Genomic DNA, 15,714 nt, shown 5'->3' with positions numbered 1-15,714 from the left:
ATCACCTCCCAAAGACCCCACTTCCTACCCTTGGCCATTAGAATTTCAACATAAGAATTTAGAGAGGGACTTAAACATTCTGGCCTTAGCAGTTAGTAAAAGGATTAACTGAGATAATATATGGAAAGCCCCTTGCATCATGCTTGGTACACAATGGGCATTTAATCAGTATTAGCTATTATTATTGTCATCGTCACTGTTGTTTTGTTGAATTCACATCTGCTGTATGTCAGCCTGGTGTAAGATAAAAAGACAAAGTCCCCCATCCCCCCCGGAGCTCACACACAAAAGCTTTAAAGAATCCAGAGCAGGGCCAGGGATTTAGCTCATTGGTTCCATCGCCTGCCTTGCAAGCTCAAGGACCTGAGTTTGATCCCCAGCACCAAAAAAAAAGAAGAAGAAGAATCCAGAGCACTTTCCTGCTTAGTTCTACTTTGATTTTGTTTGAAGGCTGGCACTGGAGTGAATGACTGTTAAAATCTCTCTTTCAGCCCTCTCCCCAAAGAGGGCCACAAGACCCAGGAAAAGGGATGCAGGCCAGGGAGCCTAGAGCCTGGCCTCCAGCTCTGCTCCTCCCCTGCTGCACAACTTAGATAAGCGGCTTCGCCTTCCTAGGCCCCAGGGCTCTCCTCTGACGGGGTCTCAAACTAAATCCACTCTAGATGTCTCCCCCAGAGGGCAATGTCCCCTTCCCAGTGTTCTCACCAGCCTTCCTAGGGACTCTTATCTGTAGAGTCTTATGAAGGGGACAGGGCTGGCAACAAGCTAGACAGATGAAAACATAGTTAATACTTTGAACACTAACAACTGCAGCTGCTCACTGGGTCCTCCTGCACCTGCTAGGTTTCAGAGACACTGCTGGCCTGGTTCACTCCTGCCTGAAGCCATGCTGCTGGATCTGAAGAGCTGAGCACCCGATCCAAGAGTGCCAACCACTGCACTGCCCAGCATGTTGGGTCCAAACGCTGGAGGCAGCAGCAAAGCACAAGGCTGCCCTTCACTTCACTCCTGGGAGCCGACATCAGGCTGCAGAGCAGGACACACACAGAACAGCCCACCCCAGCTCCCCCATCCAGAGCAGCACCTCCATCTTCTGTGCCACGTTAAACTGTTCTTTTTTATTAAGTGTGCCTTACAGCCTACCTCTCACTTACACATCTTAACCACCTCTGGGCTATTGATTTCTCATTCTATTAAATCCTCCTTTTTAACTCTGGCCCTAAACTCCAATTCAAAACATGTACTTATAGCACAGCCACCTCCTAGGCCACCCTAGGGCTCCCCTGTGGGTGTGGGAAGTTGGCCCCCACCTGCTCTTTCTGGGGCTGTGTGGAAGCCCCCTGCTTGGGTTGGGTCAGTGAATTGGGAAGCTGAGAGGTAAAGTTTATTAGATTCCCATGTCTTTAGAGAGGAAACTAAGGCAGCAATGAGTAGCCTGGGTTTCCTGTTTCCAAGGCTATCCTTCCATTGGTCCACAGCACACCCCACTCCTACAGTGTCGCTGTGACTCTGGACACACCCCAGCCTCCATCTCAGCCTCTCTATGGCCAAACTACCACAAAGCACCCTGAAAAGTGATTACTGTCACCGGGTGGTTCTCCCTGCTCCCTGAGTCTCTTACAGGTGAGCAGGCAGGAGCTCACAGGGCCTGGTCTAGGGACCTGCCCAAGGCCTCCCACCATGAGCATTGCCCAAACCTCAAACACAGGACTGAGGGAAGAAGTGAGGCCTATCAGCCTGGGTCCTGGTAGTCCTGGGTGCTGCTGGCCACACAAACCAGTACTGCATGGTTGGATACAAAGGACAGGAGAGGGTCATAGACAGCAGGAGGTACAGTTAAGTTCTTATTCCCAGAAACCCAAGGCCCACACAGCCTGTGAATCCATCCCTGTAACAAACATTTGCTAAACACAAGTTGAGGCCTTTCACGCAGGACAAATATTTACTAGCACCTGCTCTGTGCAAGTGCTCGGGACACATCAGTGAGCAAAGCACATCCAGGCCTCATTGCCTTCTCTGATGGAAGTGCCACTCTGGGTGATGGACAGAAGAGGAGGAACTTTGTGGACAGAGTGCTGGGCACAGAGTCCTAGAGCCACAGGAGGCAGCGAAGCTCGCAGAGGTTGGGGAGGTGAGAACCAGGCAGCAGAGACACTTTAGGGACAGCACACTTGCTCAGGACTACTCAGCTGATGCCTGGGGATTCAGCAGCCACACAGCCCAGTCCCCAATGCTCTAGCACCTTCCTCCTGGCAGCCTGGCAGCCTAACACGGCAGCTTTCCCTAAGACCAGGTCCCCTTCTGGCCCCACTGTTTCAGAAAGTAGCATCACCATTCTCTCTGGGCTACCAGGTTAGAAATCACAGTTTTCCCAATACTCCCTGCTCCTTCATCTGCTATACACAAGCTGTCGGCATGTTCCACCGCTCCTTGGAAATGTCACCTGCTGTGCACATCAACACCTGTCCGTGTCAGCATGGACATCATGTCCACTCGAGCCGGTGTCTCCGCACCAACTATACACCTCTGGGAAGAAGGGCAGGGCCCTGCTTCACACTAAGGGCTTCGTCACTACTCAGCCCCGACTGTGCTCTGTGTAGATGATGTTAATGCACAGCTTGTAAAGAAAGACCTATGGTGAACCATTTTATGAAGTGCCCCCTCCCACATTTTAAAAGGTAGTGATGCCCAGGTGTAGGGAAGAAGCAGGGGGCTGGAGCCATCACTGGTCTGTGATGTGGGACAGGTTATGTGACATGTGGTATGGGCCCCTGGGACCCATCCATCCTCATCTCTAAAGATGGAGATGTGTGCATCCAACTCACAGGGTAGCCAAGTGGTTGAGCAAAACAAACAAGAGTATGCAGTCAATACAATGTTAAATTAATTTCTTCTTTCCTTTCCATAATTTACACAGCCTGTATGGCATAAGATTTTTTTCTTCATAAAGGATCTGCTAAATATAAGGCATACCCTATTTTATGTCACAAAATATTATAATCAAGTAACAGCTATTTCTTATGTGCCTGCTGTCAAACAAGGCCAGCTGACAGGTGTTGAGGGACAGTGCCATCTCTGTTAGGAACCACAGGATGGAAACAAGTGTCAGGCCCAAGCTTTGCTCCTCAGGGGATCTGCTGTCTGAGTACCAAGACAAATACAAACAGGTCATTATCAATACCAGGCAGGAGCTAGGAGCTAACCCAGCCCCCTGAGAGGGCGGGAGGAGGTCACCCCAGAGGGGTGACCCTGGATACCCACCAGGCCTCCCTTCCTATGTGACCAATCACAGTTCCACCCTCTCACATTCCACACAGCCAATCCCCACTCTACAGGTGAGGAGGTTCAGAGAGGATACACAGCGTGTCCAAGGTCATGCAGCAAGTTGTGCGAGCTAGAGCTGCCACCCCTTCCACACCAGAGACAGACCAGCTGCATCTTGAAGATAGGGCATTTTAGTTACTTTTCTTGTTTCTGAGACAAAATACCCAATACCCGCAAGTTAAGGAGGAAAGGTTTATTTAGCTCACAGTTTGTGGAGGTTTCAATCCATAATTGGCTGGCCCCAAGGCAGGGTGGGATGGGAGACAGGCATCACAGAAACAGATTGTGGCAGGCAGAAGGTAGCAAAGCAATCAAGAAAAGGACAGCTCTTTCTGTCCCTTATATTTTATCTAGGCTAACTGCCTTTAGGGTGGGTAGCACTCACATCCTTAATCCTAGCCATGAATCAATCCCAGTGTCACAGACTCTTGATCCAGACCCCTCTGAAAAAGTCCCACCTATGACTGCATGAGGCTTTGAGAGGACATCTAGACACAAGCTGCCTCTGACCCCCTAAAGACTCATGCACATCCCTTTATGCAAAAGTCATTTAGTCCATCTCTAAGAGTTGCCAAAGTCCTAACAGTTTCAACATTGCTGAAAAGTCCATGTTCAGAGTCTCCTCTGAGATTTGAGGCAAACTCTTAGCTGTGAGCCCCTGTACAAATGAAAAGAAAATTAAACACTTCCAACATACAATGGCAAAAGATAAACATTACCACTCCAAAAAGGTACAAATGGGGGGATACAAAGGAATGGGACCACAGCAAGTCCAAAATCAAGTAGGACAAACATTAAATCCTATAGTTCCATGTGTAGCATCTGAGGCAATTTGTGGCAAGATGTGGTCTCTAAAGGGCTTGGGTAGCTTCACCCCTATGACACTGCTGATGGTTGTAGCTCCCATGGCTTCTCTCTTGGGCCAGCTCTGCTCTCCCTCCTTACAGTTTTCCTCAGATGATCCACATTCCTGGCTTCTCCAAACTTCTGGAGTTTTCACTGCACCTTCAGTTTAACACTCAGAGCTTCACACACTGCCCTCTATGGGGCACACTGCCTGGCCTCCCAGGCCTTCTTCTGAAATCTAGGGGCAAGCCTTCCTGACTCCACAATTCCTGCATTCTGCACGCAACTAAAACTAGTACCGTTTGGATGATGCCAAGGTCTGCCACCAGCTGGAGCAGTAGCCAGGCTTGCTTTTCTCTTGGCTGTAGGGGGCAAGTACCTACGAACCAAATCCTGAGGAACAGCTTCTCTAGGCTGCCACCATTCTGGAACATGATGCTCTCAGGCTCTCTTCTGAAAGGAAGGTCTCACTTTTGCAATTTTGAGGCTGTAAAGGGTGGATTTCTGGTGCTTCTTGTGATATCCTTAGGCCATCTTTTTTCTCCTATTCCTTCTCAGCAATCAAGATCTCCTCTGCTCTATCTTTGCAGTCCGCAGCTTTACTGGAGCTTCATTTCTAGCCAAACTCACATTTTAAATCATTCTACTGGCCTCTTTGCTCTTGATTCGCAACATAAATCTCGCTCAAATCCCCCAACAGGAGCCATGCCACTGCCTCAACATTAGACTGCTCTGAAATTTCTTTTCCACGATTATTTAGTCCACCACCCTTAACATCAGTCAGGCAAGGTCTCTGGACACAAGCAAAATGCAGACAAACCTTCTGCCAAGGCATAACACACACTGCCTGGGATCCAACAGCCAGTGCAGTCCTTCTTCCCAGCAGAAAACTCCTGAGCCTGGTCTTTACTGGCAGCATTCTGGTCTTCTGAGCTTTGACCAGAATCTCCTATCAAGTACAGCCTAAGGCTTTTCAGGGCTGCTTTTTCAGCTGGTATCTCCAAACTGTTCCAAACTTTCCACAAGCCAGTTCCAAAGGCTCCTGAACCACTTGGCCAGGTACAGTCACAGTAACGACCCTACTTCTCTGGTACCAAATTCTGTTTTACTTTTTTCATTGCTAAAACAAAATACCCAACACCCACAAGTTAAGGGATGAAAAGTTTATTTAGCTCACAGTTTGTAGAGGTTTCAGTTAATAATCAGCTGGCTCCAAGGCAGGGTGGCATGGAAGATAGGCATCACAGAGGAGAAACACTGGATGGAGGGCAGAAGGTAGCAAAGCAATCAAGGAAACCACAGCTCTTTCTGTCCCTTATAGCTTATCCAGACTACTTAGGGTGGGTAGCACTCAAACCTTTAATCCTAGTGCCCTGGATCCTAGCACTGCATCATGAATCAATCCCAAACTCACACACTCTACATCCAGTCACCTTTGAAAAGCCCCACCTTTGACCACATGGGGTCTTGGGGAGACATCTAGACACAGCCATAACACTGGACAAGACACGGAAGGGTAGAAACAAGGAGGGAGGACAAGGACATGGGTGACAGCAGATGACACCTTTGCTGAGGGGTGAGCAAAAGGCTGTGCCAGATGGTACAGCATGACAGAAAGCTGGGACCCACAAGCAGAAGGTCCAACTCTGAGGGAGGCATCTGCACTGTATCCTGTGGCCCAGGAGCACAGACTCCCGAGATAGCATCCCCTGTGAGAACCCCCTTTGTGGAGAGCCAAAGTCTCAGCCCAGGTGGAGAAAGCCAGCTAAGCTGACAATGGACCAAAGCAGTGGATAGGGAGAAGGCAGGCTTTCCAAGGACTGAACAGCTGAGACCTTGAAAACCAGCAAGGGTTTGCCTAAGAACACAGGACAGTGTGTCCAGAGACCTCCCATGTAGCTGTGGAGTTCTGACCAGCCAGGAAATCTCTTCAAGCCTTGCTTTCTGTGGGTTAGTGATACCTGCTTATGACAGTGTTAGCAGCACAGACCAAATGCTGTGGGGCTGGGGTGGAGACTAAATGAACTCATTCCCAAAAGCTTCTGGAAGCCTGCAGAAATCTGGGCATACATAAGGGATGAGTACAGTGCTCTGCGGCAGAGATTCAAGCCATGTCCTTCCCACATGCATGCTGTGGCAGCCCACCCTCGCCAGCCACATAACCACCCATCCTGCTCACCATTCCCCTTGATTTCTGAGTTGCTTTTCCATCTCACCAGAGCTGGTCTTCTTTCTTCTCAACTCTGCAGGGTGAGACCCAGCTCAGGAGCAGCTGAGCTCCCCTCATCAAAAACCCTCTGCCTCCCAGCAGCAGAGAGTCTCCCTAAGGAAGGGTCCACGCCCCGCCCCCATTACACATAAGTTCCCTCCCTTCCTAAGGGAAACCAAACTGGAAATCAAGACCATGAAGCAGCACCAGTCTCTGGAAAAACTTTCAGCACTGGGAAAACCAATGATCAACATGCCTTGGATAGGGGGTAGGGAAAACATGGAAATCTAAGATCTCCTCCCAGTATCTCCTTTACCACTACCTCTTCCCCACCTGGTGGGAAGAGCCCTGCCTCTGGGTCTAAGAAACAGGTCCAGAGGAGGACAGGGGGGTGGAGCTGGTGAGACAGGCAGAAGGCTGGTGGACAAGCCCAGGCCCCAGAAATGAACAAAATATGGAAAATTAAACAAACCCAGACACTGTAATGTGTGCACATTAGATTAATTCTTCAAAGGGTCGTGACCTTGAGGAACACATCCAACCAGCAAAGAAAATAATAAACCTGATTAATGATGAAGCATGAGCTGCAGCTTCAGCAAATAAAGCCAGCCTGACGAGGCCCAGTGGAGCTTCAGGGGCTTCCTTCCCTGGCAGGACCAGAGGTAACCACTCCTTCAACCCCTCACTCCCACCTCGCAAGCAACCCCTCAGGACCACAGCTCAACCAGGTTTCTCTTGAGTGCCCACTGCCTGCCTGGGCAGCCCCATCCCAAAAGGGTGCCACACCAGCTGTTTCCAGGTGTCCTGGAAGTGTCCCTATCACTAGGTGACCCACGGGAAGTGCAAGCGAAGGTAGTTCTCTTTGTCCCTGGCAGGGCTCGCTCCTCTTGGCCAGTCCTCAGACTTCTTGGGCTGGTCTTGAGCGAAACCCATTGCCCGGCACAAGGGCCCAGCCAGAGCTCCCTCCCCTTCCCAGACAACCCAGGCCCCTGGGAGACATGCCCAGGAGAGCCACTGGAGGGAGGCAGGGAGGTGGCACCGCGTGGCATCGCCAGACAACAGCACCAGGAGGAAGATGGCACCATCAAGTACAGATGCCAAAAGCCTCGCAGTCCGAGGTCCAGGCGGGGAACAGCTCGGACCGCATTGCCCCGCCACTGCCAGGCGGCTGGTCCTGAGGGATCTGGCCCCGCCACCTCGCACCTCCCCCACCCCAAGGCCCTGGCCAACTCTCCCCAGGCTCCACCTCCTCCCTCACTTTCCCCGGTCCCAGCAGCCAGGCAAGGAGGCACAGGTGCTCTCAGCGCCGCGAACCCCCGTCCCAGCTGCGGCGTCCGCGCGCCCTCCGGTCCCAGCCAGGCAGGCCCCCACCGGGATGCCTCTCGGCGGCTCCCCTCCCCCCTTACCGCCCCCTCCCCCTCCCCCTCCCGCACCCAGTGCAGGTCTCCAGAGTTTCTCCCTCACTTCCCACTCGGGTGAACTAGGGTGTGATGGCCGGGAGCCCCATCAGTCGCGGGAAGGAGGGTCATTTCTGATAGGACGGCGGTTCAGCCAAAGACAGACGGCGCGTCGGGTGGGGGTGTGGTGGCGGCCAGAGTCCTGGGCAGGGCAGGGGGCAGTGGAGGCGGATGGCTGCGAGCAACGGGGGAGGGGGCGTCGGGCTGTGCCCCGGGAACGGCGGCCGGGAGAGCGAGGGTGAGGAGACAGGGAGCAGCGCCAGGTCGGGAAGGCGCCGTCACCCCTGAGGGGGCAGATGCTGGGCCGCGAGTTGCGCGAGGAAGGGGAAGACCCCAGCGGGAGGGCCGGGGGGGCGGCGGGACAAGACGAAAACTAGGGGGCAGCGCGGCGGGCTCAGCGGAGCGCGGGGGCCGGGCGGCCGAAGGCGGGAGCGGGAGGCGGGGGCGGGGGCTGCGGCCCCCCAGCGAAGGAGCGCTGGGGACATCAAGTCCGGGTGCGGCGCGGCGGAGGCTGGCGCGGCTGCACTCAGGCCGCGGGCAGCCCTCCCTGCGGCCGGGGTCGCCGCGGCGGGCCGTTGCCCTTACCTGGACGGCTCCGCACTCCGGAGCTGAGTGGGGGCACGGGCGCTGCTCCGCCGCCCGCCGGGCTATTGGTTTCCATTTTTTTTTTTCCTCTTCCGCAGCAGCCTCGGCGGCTCCAGTCCGATCCGCCGGCAGCCGAAGACAGAGTCTGTGTCCGGCTGCGAGCGAGCCGAGAGCGGGGAGCGCGGGAGGCGCGGGGCGCCGCCCGGCGGGCAGCGTAGGAACTGCGGCGGCCCCGCGCTCTGCCGGCTGGAGGGGGGCGGTCCCTACGGGGCCCGCCGGCCTCCGCACGCCCGGTGCCCGCTTGGGTTCTCGCTCGGAGCGGCCGGAGCCCAGGCGCGGGGTCCGCGGGGCGGCGGCGGGGTCGGGCGCCCGGGGCAAACTTCCCGCCGCGGGAGCTGGGGCGCGTGAGAGGCTCCTGGCCGCGGAGCGGCGCGGGGCCGGGACGAGGGGCGCTCCAGTGCGGTGGTGCGGGCGTGTGGGAAACTCAGGCTGGGCGGCCCGGCGCAGCCCGCACCCTCCCCTGCCCTGCGCAAAGGGGCAGCCCACCCGGCCCGAAGAGTTTTGAGCCGGGCTAGCTTCTGCGGGCAAAGGGCGCCCTCCGGTGGCGCTTGGGCAACAGCGCGCGGGCAGGGTTACGGAAGAGACTGCGGCCTAGGTGGTGGCACGGAAGATGGAGACTAGGAAGGCTTTCTGAGGCAAGGCAAGACCACATTGTTCCAGGAGGCTGACGAGCAACAGCTTGCATTTGGTAGTTCCAGGGTACTACTTTATGAATATAAGCATCTACACCCACAATCTCACTAGGTTCTCTGTGAAGGGCTTGTTTCCAGACATACTTGATTGGGTCTTAGGCAGGAAAAGACAATTGTGAGGATGCAGAATATTGATTGACATTGCCTTCCACAAGGCAGGCTTCCTGATGGGTGCACTTTAGGGAGGGTTATCATCATACGGTACAGGGCTGCATTTCTCCAGCCAAACATTATTTAGCACCTGCTGTGTGCCAAGACTACACCACTACACAAGTATGAGTCCAGAAACCATCCTGTCAGAGTTACAAACTGACAAGGCAGATGTCAAGGTGAACCTAGCTCATTTCACAGATGAAATGGTTTAAGATCCTCTGTAGGAAAGTCACATCTGAGAGAATGGGCCTCTCAGAACTGAGGTTTACGTCCAGTTCAGTTCTCTCACTCTGGACTCACTCCCCTTTGTACATGGGACAGAACAGTAGCATGAGCCTAGCAGGAATTTCCCTGGGCTGGGAGGACTGAGGGGAATCCTTGTGACCTTGGCAAATGACTTCACTTCCCTTGCCCTCTATTTCCACATCTCTAAAAATGTGCATGGATCTCTGGTCCCTTTGACTGGAAGGATGCAAGGTCAGTGAGACCATTGTCTGGGAAGGAAAATACTATATAGATGAAATGCTTCTTCATATTTTATGCCCTGATGTGCTCATTCTCTGACCCAGGGAAGGAGGGAGAAGCTTTATGCAGGCCCCAGAGATGCTGGTGGCTGGAGGAAACCTTGACTATGACCTTGTGAGGACTCCCTTCCAGCAAAGGAGATCCTTTCTCCTTTGTGTTTGGCCCTAGAAGAAGGAGCCTCTGTAGGCCAGAGTGAGCAACAGGGCCAGAGCAGTCTTTGAGCCCAGCCCTGGTTGCCCCCCGCCCGCTTCCTGTCTCTTTCTTCCCTCTGTAGCCAGTTGTTGAATTCTTTTGAAATACTCACTGCTTGCGTCCCACCTCATTTCCTCCTGAATGTCAGTGCCACTTGCCAGTCAAACTCCAATTCCGGGCAAGCTAATTTCCCAAGCTCAGCTCTAGGGCTAGAAAGGTCATTTTTGAATTCCATACCAGGGAGAGGTCAGAGGGCAGTGGGCTGGACCTGCTGATCTGAAATGAAGAAGCACAGGGGTTGGGAAATTGGGCCCCTTCCATGCTATGCTAGACAAGAGAGGGTTTGGTGTGCTTGGGCATCATGATTAGGACAGGTGAACCCAAGCTTTTTGGTGGCCAGAGCCTGCTGGAAGGTGCTTGTCCTCCGGGGTTTATCTTTAGCTTCCTCCCTTTGTATTTGCCACAGGTACATCTACAAAGAATACTTGATCTGAATTTCCTACGATATCTTTTCCAGAGGTCCCTCTTAAGGCTTATCACAAGTACATAATGACCCTACTCTCTAAAGGGTGCTGCCTGAGGTACCCAGGGAGCAGGTGACTTGTCCTCACATTGCTTAGTGGCATATGTCATCATCGTGTCACTGTCTGTTAGAAACTATTACAATAATCTTATTGGTCTCCCTGTCTGTGGACTAGCTCCCTCTAGTACCTCTTCAAACACTTGCCAGAATGGTATATATAGACAAAACTGACCACTTCACACCCAATCTGAAAACCCTTCCATCAACCCATATAAACCAGAAGGTGAAATTGAGTCCACAATTCCTTGGCACAGACTGGGTCTCTGCTTGCTTCTGCCTCTCTCAACTTCTGCCCCTGCCTGTCTTAAACACCATGAGTCCCGAACTGCTTCAAGTTCTGCTCATCCTGTCCTACACCTCTGTGCCTTAACCAGTGAACTTCTGCCTGGAATCCCCACACCCTCATAGATGCAGATACACAAGTGCATTCTTGCCTTTCAGAACTCAGGTCAGAATTGTGCCCTGCCAGAAGCTTCTCAGACCTTGATATCTGGTCCCTCTGGGCCTCTCTTGCATGTATTAGACTTTATGCTTCCTTATTTGATTCATGTCTGCTCTAATTGACAGTGAACTTGTCCTTCTGGGTCTATATTTTAGCTTCTTTCTTCTTTGGATTTGCCTCAAGTATATCCATGAAGCAGAATATTTTATCTTAAATTTACCTGCCATTTCTCTTCTACGGTCCTATGGAAGGTTTGTCAACAAGTTCACAAAGTACAGAATATAGAATAGGGCTTAGTGGGGTCCATAATTCTGAGAAATCAAATTTGTTCCTGTCATTAGTCTACGAGTCAGGTGAAATGATCAAACTGAAAACTATGAAACTATGAGTCCTTGCTAAGCTTGAAGTCTCTAATTCCAGGCTGAAGTGGGAGTTCACATTTGAGAAAATTGAGGTCAAAGGAAGCAAGAGCCTGATTGTACGTCCACATTGCTATGTAGTATTATAGTTCATCTATCTTATCGGAGCACTCACTCAAACTCCAGATTAAAAGAAAATAATAAATACTGTGTCCTTCTTGTCACTTGAGGGATAAATGGTTCTTTTTTAAGGGATAATGTCCAACTGAACTTTGGAAGTAGAACTGAGGAGGAATGTTCTTTGATTTTTCTTTTTTACTCATGTCTTAAATGATGACATAACAAAAAATAGATTTACCCAATGACGTTAGGGACAAGTGTTGGCTAAGAATAAATACGGTACATGTGGCAGGTGGGGTAATCCTCATCATACCATATTGCTTAGTGTAGCTGGCTACATAGACTACACCCAATGTTAAAAAGCTGTGCACTGCCTCAACAACTATAGTCTAATGCAGCTGCATTCCCCCAGCATCTCTTATTTCTACTTTATTACTCTAGGCATAAAGAACACCATGCATGCTGAAATTAAAGTGAAACTCTGGATCATCTTTGATCAAAATACAACTTGCTTCTCATTTCTGCAGCCCTGCTCTCAACCCTAATGTGAGAACCTAATGTATGTTCACCACGTGTCTCACTTCCCATTTACCACATTGCAAAGGAGATAAGCTGCCATGCTAATTCTTTCTTCAAGAAATCTTTGGTGCCTTTTATGTGCCAGCCACCGGACACAAAATAGAAAACAAGACACATCCAGGTCTTGTCCTCTTGGAGTTCACAATCAAGTAAAAGGGACTGTAGATGTAGTGTGTCCTCCTCCTGACAGTTTCTGTCCATTCAGACATTGGCTATTTTCTGTATTGTATTGTGCAAGCAATTCACTCAGTTACACGGCCATTGTCCGGTCTAGCAAGTAGGGTAGGGGTGGGGTTGGAAGCAGGAATATGTTTAATGGCAATTCAAGAGTTGGGGGCTGGGGATTTAGCTCAGTGGTTCTGTCACCTGCCTTGAAAGCGCAAGGACCCGAGTTTGATCCCCGGTACCAAAAAAAAAGAAGATAAAATATTTAGGGCCGGGGATTCGGCTCAGTGGTTCTGATGCCTGCCTCGCAAGCGCAAGGTCCCAAGTTCGATCCCTGGTACCAAAAAAAAAAAAAAAAAAAAGAAAAGAAAAGAAAAGAAGAGTTGGGGCCAAGGACCTTGAATGCACTGGCTCGGATGAAAACCCAGAATTCTGTCTGAATCTTCTAAAGATCCATACAGTAGCTGAAGCTGTACTACAATGGCTGTGCTCAATGGGAAAGGGGCAGTGGCATTCATTCGTACAAATAAAGGCTTGTAACCAGTACCACCATATCAGAGGTCCTCTGCTCAGATCTCAAAGCAGCATTTTGCTTGTGATAAGCTTTATCCTTCTACATCCACCTTTCCTCATTTGATTCTTACAGTTACCCTAGGTATAGTTTATTCCGTCATGCTAAAGATACAGACCATCCAGGAAGGAAGTAGCCCTGAGGCAGAGTTAAAACTCAGGGCTTCTGGCTCCAGGAGGGGAGCATGTTTTCTGAAAGATCATCATGGCAAGGGATGAAGTTCATTTAGGTCACTTAGAATAAAATGTAAACAAAGACTAAAGAAGCTGCATTTCTTCATCTTTTCACTGTTTTCCTTCTCTCTCTGAGAGTAACTAAAAAGACAATACAATAGAACAGGAGCAAGAGACAGGAGGAGCAGCAAATAGGGTAGCATTTTCTACCTGGAAGCAAAACTTAATCCCTATAGTGATGGAAGGTGTGCAGTATGACTGAAAAGTACAGTGACTGTTTAAGGACTTTTAAATTTGAATTTATTAAAGCAAAAGATACATTGCCATTAGTCCCACTCATGATACTCCCCCTCACTTCAAACACACGTTCCATCATCCTTGTCACTTTCTGAAGCAGTTCTGGAAGTCCTTTTTTGTGTCTTTAATTGTTCTGTCATGGTTGCCTCGATGTCCTGAATCAATTCAAAACCTTTACCTTTCATGGTCATTTTTACTTTGGGGAAGAGTCAGAAGTCATAAAGTGCCATATGTGGTGAATAAGGTGGACAAGGACACACTTAATGCTTTTATGAACCTGTTTTTCTGTTGGATGGCACTCTTTGGCAGCATTTTTTGTATTTTTCATCATCCCTCTTAAAGACACGATAAACTTCCAGAAGTGCTCCAAAAAATGGTGAGAATAATGGGATAAGTGTGTTCAAAGTGAGGGGGATTAATGGCAATGTGTTTCTTACTATAAGTCTTTTTATTGAAAAATTCACCATATATTTTGATCACACCCCACACAGAGTAAAGGGTTTGTTATTGCAGTGCTACACACTATGATATCAAAAAGGAGGTGGCAGTTTCCATATTACCTCAGGTGTTTGGCATTTGGAATTTATCCAGAGTAACGAACAGTGGCCTTAAGTCATGTTATGAATTATTATACAGGAACACAGAGATATTATAACAGTATTTGAAGGCAAAAAGTGTGTGTGTATATATATATAGTTTATCTGTGTACATGTACGTGGGTTTATATGTTTATATTTTCAATATTTATATATATTTCTATGTAATTCTAGCCAGTTCTCTTCTTCAGCCCCACAGAGCACTACAATACTTCACTGAGTAGCGTATATCTGCCAGTAAGGTATTAGGCACTATAAGGGACAGAAAGAAAAACTGGACATGTTTTCTAGTTTTGAAAAACATGCTCTGATGCATTTAATTTTCCCTCCTAAAGGAAAACCTTTATATTTTATCTCACAACAATTTTCAAGAGCTTGGGCTCCCTTGAGGAATTCAGAATAGGGAAAGGAGTAAGATAGCAGCATTTCTGTTCACTCAGGACAGATGTCCTACTTACTGCAGCTAAATGAGGGCTGGGTTATATTCCAGAGCTGCACTAGGTAGTGACTGCGCCCAAGTGTGAAGTACTAGAAGAGACGCCTTACCTAGCTGCAACTGTAGAAAAACTTCCTGTTGGTCACTGCAGAATTTAATGTGCAGTCATTTCCACTCTTGTTCTTCCAGATTCCAGGCAACAGTCTTAAGTTTAAAAGACTTGTTATCTTAATTTGGAAAACACTAACAGAAGATGCGATAGCTATATTCAAATACTTCAGATCATCCCTATGTTGTGCCACAGCCAGGACCAATGGATAAAGGTCACTGAGAAGCCAATTTTAGCTCAAATAAGACAGAATTGATGAGTTGCCTTGGGAGATAATGAGCTCCCCAGCACTGGAAGTATACAAGCAGATGGATGGCCATCTGCCAGGACTGTTGTGGAGGATATCCATCAGTGGATTAGGAGGTTCAATGAGATAGCTTTCATTTCCAAATTCTTAGATTCTCAGCCTGTCTCCCTGTCCCAAGTCTGAAAGGAAATTTGAATCTTTGAAGAAATCTGACACTTGTTGAAAGTAAAAACTTGCCTATATCACTTGGTTTAACTCCCAGCACTACACACACACGCATGCACACACACCTGTGCCCTATGTTTTTGGTTCTTTTTTTTTTTTCTTAGATGCATAGGCACTTTTCTTTAAATGCAGCAAAGATACTTAATACTATACTATAAAATGGAATAATAACTTGTGTGCTGCACTGACAAAAGCAGTATTATTGACATATTCAAGTATTACTAGGTAAATAGCATTCATGACCTTGTTGAAAAAGGTCATGTATTTACATGAAAGGAAGATAGTTCCAAAATAAGACCAAAGTTTGAACATCATGCTTATTTTTAAAATGACTTCTTAGAAAATACATATGTGCATATATTTTCAAGAATGAAGACAGGTGGAAGAAAAATGTAAAAAAGTATCTCAATCTATTCTACTGCTTTTATGCCTCTGAGACAGACTGCATCTCTTTCTAGAGAAAGGCGGGTTTTCTTCAAGCACTAAGCACTTGGGTGAAGCTCAGCACACACAATAATACCTTGTTCCTCTGAATACAAACTGTCTCCAAGCTACCCTTCCTCCCTATCTGATGGTGTACACTGCTTTTCAAATGCTAATTAATTCGGCCCACTGTGGAGGTGACATGGTTCTCTTAAAAATTTGGTGCAGAAAAGGAATAGAGAAAATTGAAAATCAAACCCAAAAAAGGTAGACCCAGGCAAAAATACCTATGCACAACTATCTATATACAATGTGTTCCTGCCCCCAGACAAGATTTTTGTTTTCT

The sequence above is a fragment of the Heterocephalus glaber genome, unplaced genomic scaffold, assembly GCF_053883595.1.
Source record: "Heterocephalus glaber isolate CG9 unplaced genomic scaffold, H.glaber_assembly_v1.0 deba00001429, whole genome shotgun sequence".
NCBI lineage: Eukaryota > Metazoa > Chordata > Mammalia > Rodentia > Bathyergidae > Heterocephalus > Heterocephalus glaber.
The sequence above is the reverse complement of the archived record's forward strand: the minus strand, read 5'-3'. Positions refer to the sequence as shown.